Source organism: Medicago sativa, chromosome 6, assembly GCF_051527215.1.
Source record: "Medicago sativa cultivar Bolivia chromosome 6, Bolivia_mono, whole genome shotgun sequence".
Lineage (NCBI taxonomy): Eukaryota > Viridiplantae > Streptophyta > Magnoliopsida > Fabales > Fabaceae > Medicago > Medicago sativa.
Window position 1 is genome coordinate 9,391,141 of NC_140754.1, and position 14,840 is coordinate 9,405,980.

Consider the following 14,840-nt stretch of genomic DNA (forward strand, 5'->3'; position numbering starts at 1 on the left):
TTTTCCTAATATTTGTATTAATGGTACTAAACTCAGAAATGGCTACACCTCTAGAATGGACTGCAGCAATCACATTCAAATGTCATGTTGTGCATCCCCAAACCAGGGACCTAATTCAAAGCATTCCATAATCCCAACACTCACCTTCACGAACAGCTAATTTTGGATCCATCTAACCTGATAGAACTTTAATAAAATCACCATCGGAACCATGATCCACGGATACAACAGCCATAACTAGTTATGCTCATGGACCCCGGATCAGGCCTCTGCCAATGCGTGCTGCTTCTGCTATTCACCTCGGAATTTGCTCTGTCACGACGATTCTTGGCAGATTTCCACTTCACCCACTTTTGCTGAATGTTAATAAGGATTTGTTGTGCATTGAGTTGACATAAAAACGGGATGGAGTACACAGTAATATCCTACCATTGTTGGACCCCCCACATATCCAGCAGCAATGAAGAAAATCTTCACCATTTTTCATTTCCTAAGCCATCCACAATGGTGTTCAAATGTATCGGTAAATACAATTATGCAGCAAAAGCTAATTATATAGCACGGTAAGTTATCCCACATCGGACGTTTGAGAAGCATAGAGACTTAAACTACCATTATAAATAAAGCTTTCAACAATACGTCAAGGAACACAAATGTGTGATGCATACTAGTGTATGAAAAGACTACGAAGTACCAAGTTCAGCTGTGAAAATCATACGTCCATGTTCAGCAGTGACCTTACCATTCATGAATATGCAAAATATATAAGGAACATTGAGCCAGTCAAATTGTTTGTGGAGGAGGGGTAATCTGTACTATGCCTTATTAATAGCCGAAAATTTGTGCCACGTTGTAATGTCTTAATGTGTATCTATGTATCATGAATTATGATGGAAATCTATAGTTCCTTGCAACAGACACTAATCATGATGAAAATTAAAAGCTTTTAGTTTCTACCAAATATATAGATTTCTTATTTCGACTGACCATAGAGGGGAGGCCTAAGTAACTACCGCTACCAATATTCCTTATCACTTGCAGACAATTTGATATGCTAGTGATCACATCAGTCATAGCATATCAAATATCCATATTCGAATAATCCGTGAATTTATTTATACGTTCATATATGTGGAACCAATAAGCTTTGATCTTTGACAATTGTTTCATTTATACGTTCATATATGTGGACAAGCCTCGTGCTTGGGGGCTGTGGACCGGAGAAATCCGGATAAAGGTCATGACACCCTTCACAAGGGCCAAGGTTCCCTTCATAGGGGCCAAGGAGACCATAGGCTCCCCCTACGCGGGCGCTGCCTATGAAACCTTCTAGAAGCAGCTAGAAGCCTCGATGCATATCTCGGCCCAAGTAACTTAATTCCTAAGCTAGTGGTAATTTAAGTGATTGTTATTGTACTGAATCAAGTGAAAGAAAAACATAGTTCCTCTCCGCCATCTTTCCCATAATTTACACTCATTTATAACAATTGTGAAACAAACAAAGTAATTAACCAAATTGAATTAAACTGTAAGCCTCAAATTTTGACTTAAAAACAATTAAGTATCAAGTGGCTTACCAATTGAATATACAATGATCCCAATAAAATTTATTCACCAAGAAATCCCTTTGTATCTGTTCTTCAGTAAGAGGTTCGAATATACTCAAACGCACTTTATCATTAAGTACCCCTTTAAGCAAGTTCCCTTGTATCACTGGTATCTTTTATGAACCGAAGTTTTCTTTGGTATCTTTCTTGAAAGCATCATTACCAAAGAAAACATTGTAAGAAAGCATCAGTACTAAGAAAGTTCGGTTGACCAAAGAATTGTTAATAAGATTTTTTCCTTTGAGAATAAATTTTTTCCAACGTTTGAATTGCTTTCACAGGCCTTAAATCAAAACCCTCCAATAACTTGTTCACCTTCTAAAAAAAAGAGAGGTAGTCCGATAGTAACAAATATTATTGCAGAAAAACTATATTATAAATAAGCTCACCACTATTATGGCAGAAATATATAAGAGCGTACCACTATTGATCCACCTTCAATTGGTAGTCCCACATCGGAAGATTTTGAGACTTATAGAGTAAACTATATTATAAATAAGCTCACACAACTATTGCAGGATAGTAACTGGCCTGGAGCATTTTCTACAGTGATAATCTCCACGTTAGTTTTATTTTATTTCAGTTTATGTTTTTTGGGAAAAGTCTGCAAATTAATTAATTAAAGTTAATTTATATTTAAATTAATTAATTATATTTGTAGGTTTTCTCAAAAAATATAAATAAATTAGTTTAATACAAATTTTTTAGATTTGTCTTCCCCAAATGTAATTTAAAAAATAATAAGTGGTTGTAGTTGAAAAGTAAAAAAATTATTTAGTCTACATTAATTTTTCAAGCTTTCATTGTAATATCATTTTGATTGGTTAATCCCTGTAACAAAAAAAAAAAACATCATTGTTACTTATCTTAAGATGAAATTTAATTAAATTAAAAGTATAAATTATGAAACAAAAAATTTATATGTTAAATTTTCTTTTTCTTCTTTGGCTTCAACCCTCATCTCTTTCTCTCAACCCCCATCTTCAATATCAACATTATCTTACGTTAGAACTTCATCTTTCATCAGAGCTTCATCTTCGGTCACAACCTCTTCAATACAAAAAGATGTCATAAGTGACTCTTGACACTATACATTTGTAGTACCAAATGAATCATTAATGTTACCTTTGGATTGATGGTTAGTACCAAATGAATCATTAATGTTACCTTTGGATTGATGGTTAAAATAAAACATTCACCAGTATATTCTTTTTTAACCAATATTTGATAATAACATGTTAATTAAATAACAAAATGTTAATGAAAGAGTCTCTCGTGGTGAATTAAGAACAGCCAAACCATAGTGCATCCGAATTTCCCATAATTTACACTCATTTATATCAACCACTTAGGGAAAGTACAAAATTTCAAGTAAAATTGTGAAAGAAAAAGAAAATTGAATCAAACTTGAGGCCTCATTTTTTTACTTAAGAAAATGAAGTAATGTTTTAGGCCACATCCGACATATCTTTAAGACATGAATCAAGTGGCCGACCAATTGAATAAACAATGAAACCAATCTCGGGTAATTGGTTTTTGTTTTGTCCTAAAGTATTATTCCTAATTCCTATTCTAGTACAAGCTTTTATATGTGGTCATTATAAATTCAATGTTCACTTTTATATAGAAAGAATTTTAGTGTACTTTAACATGAACATCATTCAAACGCTACGATGTTTTTGTATGGAAGTATCATAGAAAGGAAAGGAAAAAAGCACCTTCGACAAATGAGATATGTTTTGCATTAAAGATCCCGCCGATACCAACGCTTGCATTCAAGACCTTTGGTCTGATTCTTGCGTCAGAACCAACAGCGTAATATTTCTGCCAGTAGCTTCGTAAAGTGCTGACATTGCATTGACAGATGAAATTCTTTGAGCTAAGAAAGCATTAGCAGCTAATTTAGGAAATTCTGCTGATCAAAGATTTGTTGTCAAGATTTTTTCTCTATATAGCTTCAGCAGTTTTGACAGAAACAGTTGATTTATCTATGACAATATTGTCGGACTTGGGAATATCGGCCATTATCCGAGCCGCGCTCTCCCAATAAGTCAATCTGCAGCTTTATCAGCTCCAAGGCCACGAGTTTTCGTCACTGTGTTGACAGATACAAACACAATCCCAGCTTCAGAGACATGATTTTCACCATCCAGTGCTAAAGAAAAGGTTCTTGCCACGACATCGCTGTACTACATCATCAAGACCAGGCTCAAATATTTGATGTTGATCGTTGTTTCACGCTGCTACTTCAATGGATGGACATTTAATGCAATGACAGCCATTGTTGGACCTCCCACATATCTAGCACCAAAACAGCAAATCTTCACCATTATGCAGCAAAAGCTAATTTGGTCGTTTTAAATAACAGTCACAGTGAAGTTTTGATAGGTGCTTTCTAATACTGTATAGTTCTTTCTAATAAGTAATTGAAAGCTTTATTTTTTTATAATCTTTAATTGAAACATGGCTTCTGCTCCTGCACCACCTTCAAAAGCAACACCTGCCTTACCCCCCAAGAAAATGCATCAACTCAACCTCCCTTGAAATGTCCAGTTGCTGGGACCTTTTACAGGAGCCCATGACTTGGTGAACCTCCATTTGTCAAGGTATGTGAACATACACAGTGAGGTGTCAATACTCGGCGCTTGCGAAAAAATACTTGGCTAAATTTATTCATCCACAAATCCCTTTGTATTTTATTCTTTGTAACTTGGGAGCAAGAACCTCTGAAACCAATGCTTGCATTCAAGAACTTAGTCTGATTCATGTGTCGGTGCTTAGATTGCATTGATAGATGAAGTTCTTTAAACTAAGAAAGTATTGGCAGCCAACTTTGAAAATTTTGCTAACCAAAGATTTATTGTCAAGATTTTTCCATCAGGAATCCAACTTTTTGATAATGTTTGAACAGCCATTTCACTTTCCCTGATTTCCCTGACCAAGACTGTCGACGTGTTGACGAATACAAACACTATTTCAACTTTGTAGACATGTTTTTCAACTTCAATGCTGAAGAAAAAGCTCTTGCTGCGACATTGCTTTACTACATCATCAAGACCGGGCTCATAGATAGGAAGTGATTGTTGCGATTTCGAGATATCAACGACAGCTACTTCAATGGATGCATGGACATATTAATGTAATGACTGCCATTGCGGGACCACCAATATATCCAGTTCCAAAAAAATAATTATTTGTTAACTTCATTCTATTGATTTATGACAAAAAAAAAAAAATTAAATTACTTCATTCTATGAGTATTTTACGTTTAAAAGAAAAAAGTGATATGCACACACATAGAGAAGGGTAACAAAGGGAAAGATCATATAGAGTGAGATGCTTATTTGTGTGAGAAGGGTAACTTGTCCCACATCGGAAGTTTGAGATGCTGAGAGATAACTACCATTATTAATAGGGAAACTTGATAAGAAACTTAAAGTAGTAACTTTATCTTGGAAATTGTGCATTCAACTTATTGAAATAGTAAAAAGCAACTTTTTCTACATGAAATTTCACAATTATTTCCTTTTTTGATTCCTTAATCATTGCCCTAAGGACATTGGTTAGCAAAACCCTTGTAAATAAAGCTTTACAACACACATTGCTTAAACAAACATCTGATACATGGAAAGTTTACATGCTATTCGTAGTGAAACCCTCTCTTTTAAAAAGTCGATTCATTTTTTCCTTTTTAAAGTGATGGTTTCCTTCCAAATATTGTGTAGTTCTTTCTAAAGGTTATAAATGGACAAACTTTCTTTGTGGAGGTGATGTTTGGTGGAAAGATGCTTTCGTTTTTGGAGGAATGCTTCCTCCATATAGTCACAATAACAAGTATTTTTGCACATTATTGGGAGAAGATATTGGGCCTAAGTTAATGGGCTAAAGATTCTTTGGGTCAATCCAGAACATACGCCATAAATATGTTTTTTAGTTAATTTAATACTGAATTCTAAGAAATGGTAAATAAAGGTTATAAATGGACAAACTTTCTTTGTGGAGGTGATGTTTGGTGGAAAGATGCTTTCGTTTTTGGAGGAAGGCTTCCTCCATATAGTCACAATAACAAGGCTTCCTCCATATTATTGGGAGAAGATATTGGACTTTAGAAGATATTGGGCCTAAGTTAATGGGTCAAAGATCCTTTGGGTTAATCCAGAACATACGCCATAAATATGTTTTTTAGTTAATTTAATACTGAATTCCATCAAAAGAATAACCATTTGAGAGAACCGAGTAATTTAATTCTTAGACAGAATAATTTTGTCAGACTTTTTTTACCTCTTGACTGAACTGCAGATATAAGCCTTCCTCCAGAAACTAGAGGGTTAAACAAAACAAAAAAATTAACTTCATCAAGCATAATTTGCATTTTCTTTTCTACTCACAAACATAACTTCAAACCAAAAAGAAAATCAATTGATAGTTTTTTTTAATGACAAATGTTATGGCAAGATTCGAACCATGTACCTTTACTCCTTACTTGAAACCAAAAAGAAAATCAATTGATAGTTTTTTTTAATGACAAATGTTAACTCCTTACTTGAAACCAAAAAGAAAATCAATTGATAGTTTTTTTTTAATGACAAATGTTATGGCAAGATTCGAACCACGTACCTTTACTCCTTACGAACCATGTACCTTTACTCCTTACCTTTGTTAAACCCTTAGCTCAACCAAGTGAGCTACCCATATCCTTATTTGATAGTTCTTTTAAAAACCACATTCCTACCCGTCACAGGAAAAGTGATAGTCCTAATGTCGCAACAAAATTAGTAATTTTAGTACTAGTAGTAATTCTAATTGTTAACTTCATTCTAATTGTTAACTTCATTCTCTATTTATCACAACGAATTTCACTCTATTAGTATTACGTTTAAAAATTATTAGTAATATTATGTGCTTTGTGAAACATATGTAGACTGATAGCTAGTCCCACATGGGACGTTTGAGAAGCTTAGAGATGTAAACTACCATTATAAATAAATAAAGTGTAGAACACAATTTTATCGAACACGAACACAGAAGTGGGATGCGAGTAGAAAAATGCTATGCGGCATTGCGACATGCAAGTCCTTTTAGAAAGTGACTTCAGACTTTTAAAAGGGAATTGTGTGTGACAATCCGAGTGGTTTTTTCTTTAAATAGTAAGAAATTTTAACAAAGTCTTAACTTTGAAAACTAGTTTTGTTATGTAATTTCGTGTGACTATGTGCTGACTATATTCATTGATCAATCTTAACAAAGACGCTTGGTAGATCAAACATTTAATTTGGATTGGTTGCAGCCACAATCTAATATAGAATCGCAAAACATTGTTAGATTAAGATTGGATGGTGCTCAATAGTATACACACACCATATGCATGTTTAATTTGTTGCTTTCAGAAGTTGGCTGCAAGTGAATATATAGGATGATCCCAATCAAATTTATACAAATCAGAATCAAACCAATTAATCGTACCAAAAATAAAATTCATTCAATAGATCATAGTAGTTCGCCATATATAAGTAAAAACTAAAAGGAAAAAAAAATGTTATGTAGATTTGCTTTGTCAAACAAACTTAGAACGATATGTAGTTAGTCCCATATGGAAATTAAGTTTAAGAAGATGTAGACTATATATTATATGTAAAGCATGTATATAAAGCATACAACGGATGCTTAGGAACACAGTGAGTCAATGTTGTTTTGACATCTTGATTATTGAGAAGCTTTTGTTTAATTTTTTGATTTGGATGAATTCAAAAATAATTTATGTTTTTTCGATCAAATGTTGAATTTAATTTGAATAAATTAATTTGGCATTTGTTCTGATATGTAAAGCATATATATAAAGCATACAACGGATGCTTAGGAACACAGTGAGTCAATGTTGTTTTGACATCTTGATTATTGAGAAGCTTTTGTTTAATTTTTTGATTTGGATGAATTCAAAAATAATTTATGTTTTTTCGATCAAATGTTGAATTTAATTTGAATAAATTAATTTGGCATTTGTTCTGAAAACATGAATAAATCAGTTTAATATTAATTATAAAATCCTAAATTTATTTCTTCATTTCGAGTCCTTGTAAATTTTCCTTCTTTTTGTTTATTTCTTCATTTCGAGTCCTTGTAAATTTTCCTTCTTTTTGAAGGAGTGATTACTTTTTAATATTGGTTAGTTTTTTATTATATAAATAATTTAATAATATAATATGAATAATATAATATAAATAATATATATAATTAAGAGCAATTACTTTTTTTTTTTTTGAAAAATCTAAAATAATAGATGTTTTCAACAAAAACTAAAATACTAGTATAAAAATGAACAAAAATACTAGTTTGTAATAGTATAAAAAGAATAAAATCTACGTTGGCATTAGATTTTAGTCATTTTATAATATAAACTAGTATGTGTACTACCTCTGACCCTTTTGATAAAAGTATAAAAAAAAAAAAATCAAGAAAAAAAAGTTCACCATCTAATATGACATCATTAGATATTAATCTTGTACAAAATATCCATACCAGAAAGTTGCTAAGTCCATCCAATCTTGTACAAGGCTTTGATGATAAATGATTAAAAAATATTAGTATATACAGTAATGCAACAAAAGATAATTTGATCGTCACATTTTGATCCTTAGTTACACATGATCCACAAAATAGCAACATGATCCATGAAATTTCGAAAGAGTTTCCAAACAGAACACCCAACATGATAGTGTAGGCCTTTCTTTTTGAGGAGTGATATTTGTACAACCCAAATTAGACAACTTTGAAGACAACCAATTTTCTTCTCTTGTGATTGGACAAAAACAATGGAGAGAGAAAAAAGAAGAGAGAGAATAAAAAACACATGTGAGTATGAGAGAGAGGGTTGTTTAAAGAGTTGTCAAAAAATGGTTGTACAAATATCATTTCTCTTCTTTTTCATGTAGAAATTTCCCAAACATTCACCAATCTCTGATTTCACCAATCTCTGATTGTAACATGGTAATAAAATATATAAACAAAATAAAAAATAAAAAATAAAGAGTCTAGCTTGTAAATTTAGCAGTATTGAAGTTGAGCTTTGCTATATGTCGAGAAACAAATTAACCCGAAATGATCCCGAGAAACAAATCAGCCAATGATAAAACAGTGTTTTGCGGAATTCAAGGCATGTTGGTGGGAATAAGGGGGAAGTCAACAAAGAAGACCAAATGGAATACACCTCGGGATAATTTCGTGTGCCTCAGTTTCGGGATAAATAGTATTTTTCATTGAAGTTATATTCATTTACAACATCGGTGCTGCAGAAAAGGTTCTTCCCGCGATATTGCTTTACTACATCATCAAGATCTGGCTCATAGATGAAAAAATTGATTGTTGTTCCACACTGCAATATGTGATTTCGAGATAGCAATGACTACTACTTCAATGGATGAACACTTTATTGTAATGACTGTTCCACATATCCAACACCAATGCAGCAAATCTTCATTATTTTCCCTTTTCTAACCTATTGACAATGGTGTTGAAATGTATCATTAAATACAATAATGCAGCAAAAGCTAATTTGATCGTTTTCTACACCAAATATTATTTTCCCTTTTCTAACCTATTTGACAGGAACATCTTTGAGAACTCAGCATGATATTTTCTAAAATAGCACCAAATTCCGATTGATGAAGAATGAAAACTATCTACCACAAATTTGGCATCCAACTCAAATAATATTCTTGATATTTAGCTCTATCAGGGAAAAACAAACTATATAGCCCAAAAACATCCCCTTCACAAAGGGTTAGAATGGACTGCATTAATCGTATTTTTAGAATCAATTCAAATGTCACATTGTGCAACCCCAAACTATGGACCAAAATCTTAGCATTCCATAATCCAACGCTCACCATCATGAATAGCGAATTCCGAAAACATCCAACACGATAGAGCTGTAGTAAAATCACCATTGCAGATACAGCAAATTCCGAAACCATTCCATGGATTTATGGAAACTCGACCCCAGATCAGGCCTCTGCCAATGTGTGTTGCTGCTGCTATTCACCTCAGAATTCGCTCTGTCACAACGGTTCTTGGCTGATTTCCACTCCTCTCACTTTTGCTGAACCATTGATACAATCTAAAGTCATTAGCTAGTGTCCAATTTCAAATCTTACTGAAATAACCATTGACCACCAATACCACAATAGAAACCATTTGATATAAAAGTGATTCTAATTTTTATACAGATTATATTATTATTATTATTATTATTATTATTATTATTATTATTATTATTATTATTATTATTATTAGAGAAATGTTAACGAGTGCCCCGGACACTCTTTAAGCACTATAAATGGTAAGTTTTTTTTATGAAAAGTCATGTATTCAATGCATTGAAAATTGTAACAGTTGACTTTTTAATAGAATAATTGCTAAATTTGGAATCCTTAAAGAGTGCCCGGGGACGCTCTTTAACAAGATTCTTATTATTATTATTAGTATTACTCCCTCCGTCCCTTAATGTAACCTCTCTTTGCTTTTTTCACATTTTTTAAGAAAAGCTGACAGTGTAATTTATTATGTCTGTTTTGTGTGTTAATATTACCATATTATCCTTTGTTTGTCTATGTATTAAATTTGACTTTTTAAATTTCAAAACAAGTTAGTAGTATTAATTAGGGGTATATTTAGGAAAAAATAATAAATGGATCTAGTAATTTGAAAAAGGGTTTAGATTCAGGAACGAAAATAAAGTCAAATGGATAGTTAGATACAGAGACGGAGGGAGCAGTAACAATTATCTTTTCGAGTGGTAGTAATTGTTAACTTCAATCTCTATGCACATATGTTTGGTCAAACATATATGTTGAACAATTGGTAGTCCCACATCGGAAGCTTTTGAAACTTAATAGAGGTAAACTTTATTATAAATAAGCCCGCACATCAATTCTACGATGGCAGCTGGAGCACTATCTAGAGTGATAATCACAACCTTAGTTCATTGAGTTAATTTTTTTGGCAAAAGTCAAAACTAATTTATGTTTCTACTGGTGGATCTTCAAATGTAATTTGAATTAATCTGAATTAATTATATTTGAAGGTTTTCCATAGAAAACAAAAATAAAACTAGTTTCTAAATTTTAGATTAGTTTTTTGTTTTTTTGTGGATTCTAGGGTGAAGGTCCAATTAGGTCTCCATTGGTGGACCACGAGAAAAACACATTAAATAGATGGTTTAGATTTATTCAAATTAAAAGGGAGAACATGTCCAACTTTTCACATTCAATATCATTCTCAAATGAATAACACTTATCTTTACAAATCATACTCTAATTCTTTATTTAAAATGAGATACTCTCTTTACCTCCAATGATCATGCACTCAAACCTTAAAATCTGAGATCAAATTATGAACCCTAAATTAAAAAAAATTCGTATTCTTCTTCATACATCAATTCCCCCTTTACAGTCCAAAACTTATTAAAACATCAATTCCCCTTTTCATTCCAAAATCATCCGATAAAGTAGAAATCAAAGATTGGGAAATTAGAGGATGATTTGGTGCAATATTGGAGAATTGCATGGGAAATCAAATATTGGGAAATTAGAGGATGATTCGGTGCAATATTGGAGAATTGCATGGGAGATGATTTCCGTTTTTTTGTTTTAAAGGGGGATATGATTGATGGCAATTGTTGTCGTGGTGAGTTTGATGAAGGAGTGCGACAAAGCAAGAAAAATATAGGAGGATAAGATTGAATGTGAGTAGTTTGTATATGTTTCCACTTTTAATTTGAATAATTGAGGCATTTATTTTCATCTAGCAAAGCTTTTTTCGTGGTCCGCCGATGAGGGACTTAAGTGGACCCTCACCCTAGAATCCACCTAATTTTCTTGTTATTTGTGATTTTTTTCAAATTTTAATTTTTATAGGTACTCTCTTTCTATGGAATAAAAATAATCAATTTTGGAGTTGAATATATATCAAATTTCCAGGTACTCTTTTCAATTATCATTTTTGCTTTTATTACTTTGGAGTTGAATATGCGCAAAATCAAACATTACATTCACTCGAGAAACAAAACAACAACTCGAGACTTTTGCTCGGACTTTATATGGATCATCAGTTAGTAGAATGTGGAATTGGTCCCTCAGATTAGCCGTTCCTTGACCGAATATCAAATTTTTAATATTAAAAAAATAAAAAAAACTTAAGATTTATTCAACCATTGATCACACAAGATCCAAAAAATTCCAAAGGATTTCAAAATTGTAGTGGATCGTGAACAATGTGGAGGATTCCGCCAGAATCGCGACTGAATTGTAGTTTCAACAACATCAAGAACCGTTTTGTAGTCTTAGCCAATCAGGTTTTATACACACATTCCCTTCTAGGCTATTATTCCCCAATCAGGTTTTGTACATTCTAGACAGGAACATCTTTGAGAACTCACCATGATATTTTTAAAATTAAAGACTTAGCAAAACTTTGTAATATTCTAAAATAACACCAAACATGATGGATGACTAAACAATATTGTATCAATGGTGTCTATTTTGGTATTGGTGGTCAATGGCTATTTCAGTAAGATTGGAGATTAGACACTAACTAATGACTTTAGAATCTTAATTAATTGTCAAAGTAAAACTTGGTGTACGCCTTTCTTTTTTCATAATGTAGAAATTTCACAAACATTCACCAATCTCTCATTGTAACATGTTAATATAAAGAAAATAAAAAATAAAGAGTCTTTTGTAAATTCATAACAAAAAAACACATAAACATAGTGCCTCCAACTTTTCCAGAAAATTGTGAAAGAAAAAAAATTAATAAAATCGAATCAAACTTTAAGCCTCGAATTTTGACTTGAAACTATGAAGCACTGAAGTTTTATGCTTACCATGTGGCTTTTTCATTATCATCAATCTTCTTACAATCTGCATCTTTTATTGCCTCAAAATCATTCCAAACCACACTCACATCCTTCTCATTTGAAGGAATCGTTGGCTGCAATGAATAGGATGGACGCAGTCAAATTTATTCATCCTGAAATTGTTTGCATTTGATCCTCGGTTACTTGTGGATCGAATATACTCATTTACGCTTTATCACCGAGTAACCCTTGAATGCAAATCCTAAAGCAGCTACCTTTTCGTTATCAACTGCGTTGAATATCGATGCAACAACACAGTTTAGAAACCGACTCTTGTAAGAATCATTGATCTTGATAACTTGTTTCGAATATTCAGCAACTTTAGCTAAACCATTACACTCCCAAATGGAAACTAGGTTCAATATATCTTTTTGGAAGCAAGAACCTCTGAAACCAACGCTTGCATTCAAGAACTTCGGTTTGATTCTTGTCTAAGTACCAACAAACATTTGTGTCGGTAGTTCACATATTGTTGACATTGTATTGATGGACAAAAACACTTTGTCGGCTTCATAGACATGTTTTTCAACATCGGTGAAGAAAAGGTTTTATTGCTCTACTACATCATCAAGACCAGGCTCAGTTAGGAAGTTGACCGTTCCACGCTGCAATGCGCGGTTACGAGATATCGACATGCGCTACTTCAATGGATGGACACTTTTGCAATCACCGGCATTGTTGGATGCCCCCCAGGGCAGCAAATCTTCACCATTTTTAACAATGTAGTTTTGTTCCGTAATATTGTGGAAAATCTTGATCAAATGCAGATGATGCTGAATCGCGACAGCATTGTAGTTTCAATAACCTCAAAAACCGGTATATCACGGCTATCACGATCACAAACATTTATCTAAAACCCTCGAATAACTTGCTCAACTTCTTCTAGAATCTTAAAACAATTACAACAACAACAACAACAAAAACCATCATAACCCAGATGTAAAATTTGCTATAAAAAAAAAAAAATAACTCAACTGATATTTCTTTTAAAAAACCACATTCCCACAAATTATTATGATTAGCAGTAATAAGTAATAATTGCTAACTTCATTCTATGAAGTATTAATTTACGTTTGAAATAAAATAAAATAATTGTTAACCACATGTGGGCTTTGTTAAAGCAATAGCTTAGCTAGTCCCACATCGGACGTTTGAGAAGCTTAGAGAGGCAAACTACGATTATAAATAAAGCCTACAACGCTCGTCAAGGAATTGAAATGTGAAAGGCATTCTCATTCATGTAACAAAATATTACTCCTCCGGTCCTATTTATAAGAGAAATTTTGGTCAACAAAAGTATTTATGGCTGTGTAATTTTTTGGATTAAAAAAATTGAGTCAAATTCTTTTCTATAAGGAGAATGGCAATTCAATAAAACTTTTTGGCTTAATTACCTTTTTTGTCCTCTAACTATTTAATTAGCATCGGTTTGGTCCTCTAACTAAAATTTGATTTATTTTGGTCCCTTAACTTTCTCTTTTGAATTATTTTGGTCCCTTAACTTTCTCACCGTTACTACATTTGGTCCTTTCTGTTAGTTTTTGGTCCTCTAACTTTATTTATTAGTATCATTTTGGTCCTCTAACTTTATTTATTAGTATCATTTTGGTCATATACCTGATTAATTATTATGATTAAATAGTGACTGATATTATTAGTAACTGTTATGGTTCATATGTATGTGTGAAACAGGAGGTCTGGTACCCACATAACACAATCCCTAATGCTTATTTGAATAAAACTAACAGAAAGGACTAATGTAGTAACTGTGAGAAACTTAGAGGACCGAAATAAATCAAATTTTAGTTAGAGGACCAAACTGATACTAATTAAATAGTTAGAGGACGAAAAAGGTAATTAAGCCAAACTTTTTTGATCCCAAAAGTTGCACATTCATATGTATTTATTTTTAAAAAAGTAATTGAAATTTTATGTTTTTATTTTTATTTTTATTTTTCTTTTCTATAAAGAGAATGGCAATTCAATAAAACTTTTTTGATCCCAAAAGTTACACATTCATATGTATTTATTTTTAAAAAAGTAATTGAAATTTTATGTTTTTTTTTATTTTTATTTTTAGAAAAAAGCTTTTAGTTTTTAAAAGTCTAAAATAATAACAAATTATTTTTGGTTTTCTTCATCTATTTGCTACGGCGTTGAGTACGGTGGTAAAAAATTTGTGTTCAATATGTAAGAAAAATATTACTCCCTCAGTTTCAAAATACATGTCAAGTCAACCATTTCACATATGCCAATGCACAATTTTGACCGTTAATATCTTTAATTATCTAAAGTAAAAAATTATAAAAATTTAATATTTT

At 32.2% G+C, this 14,840-nt stretch overlaps 1 pseudogene; it reads right to left on the reverse strand.

Annotated features, from left to right (window-relative positions):
* The window catches only part of LOC146912633 (UDP-glucose 6-dehydrogenase 1-like), a 34,123-nt pseudogene extending 21,125 nt beyond the window's left edge, over positions 1 to 12,998 (reverse strand).
* Positions 12,999 to 14,840: the final 1,842 nt, after the last annotated feature.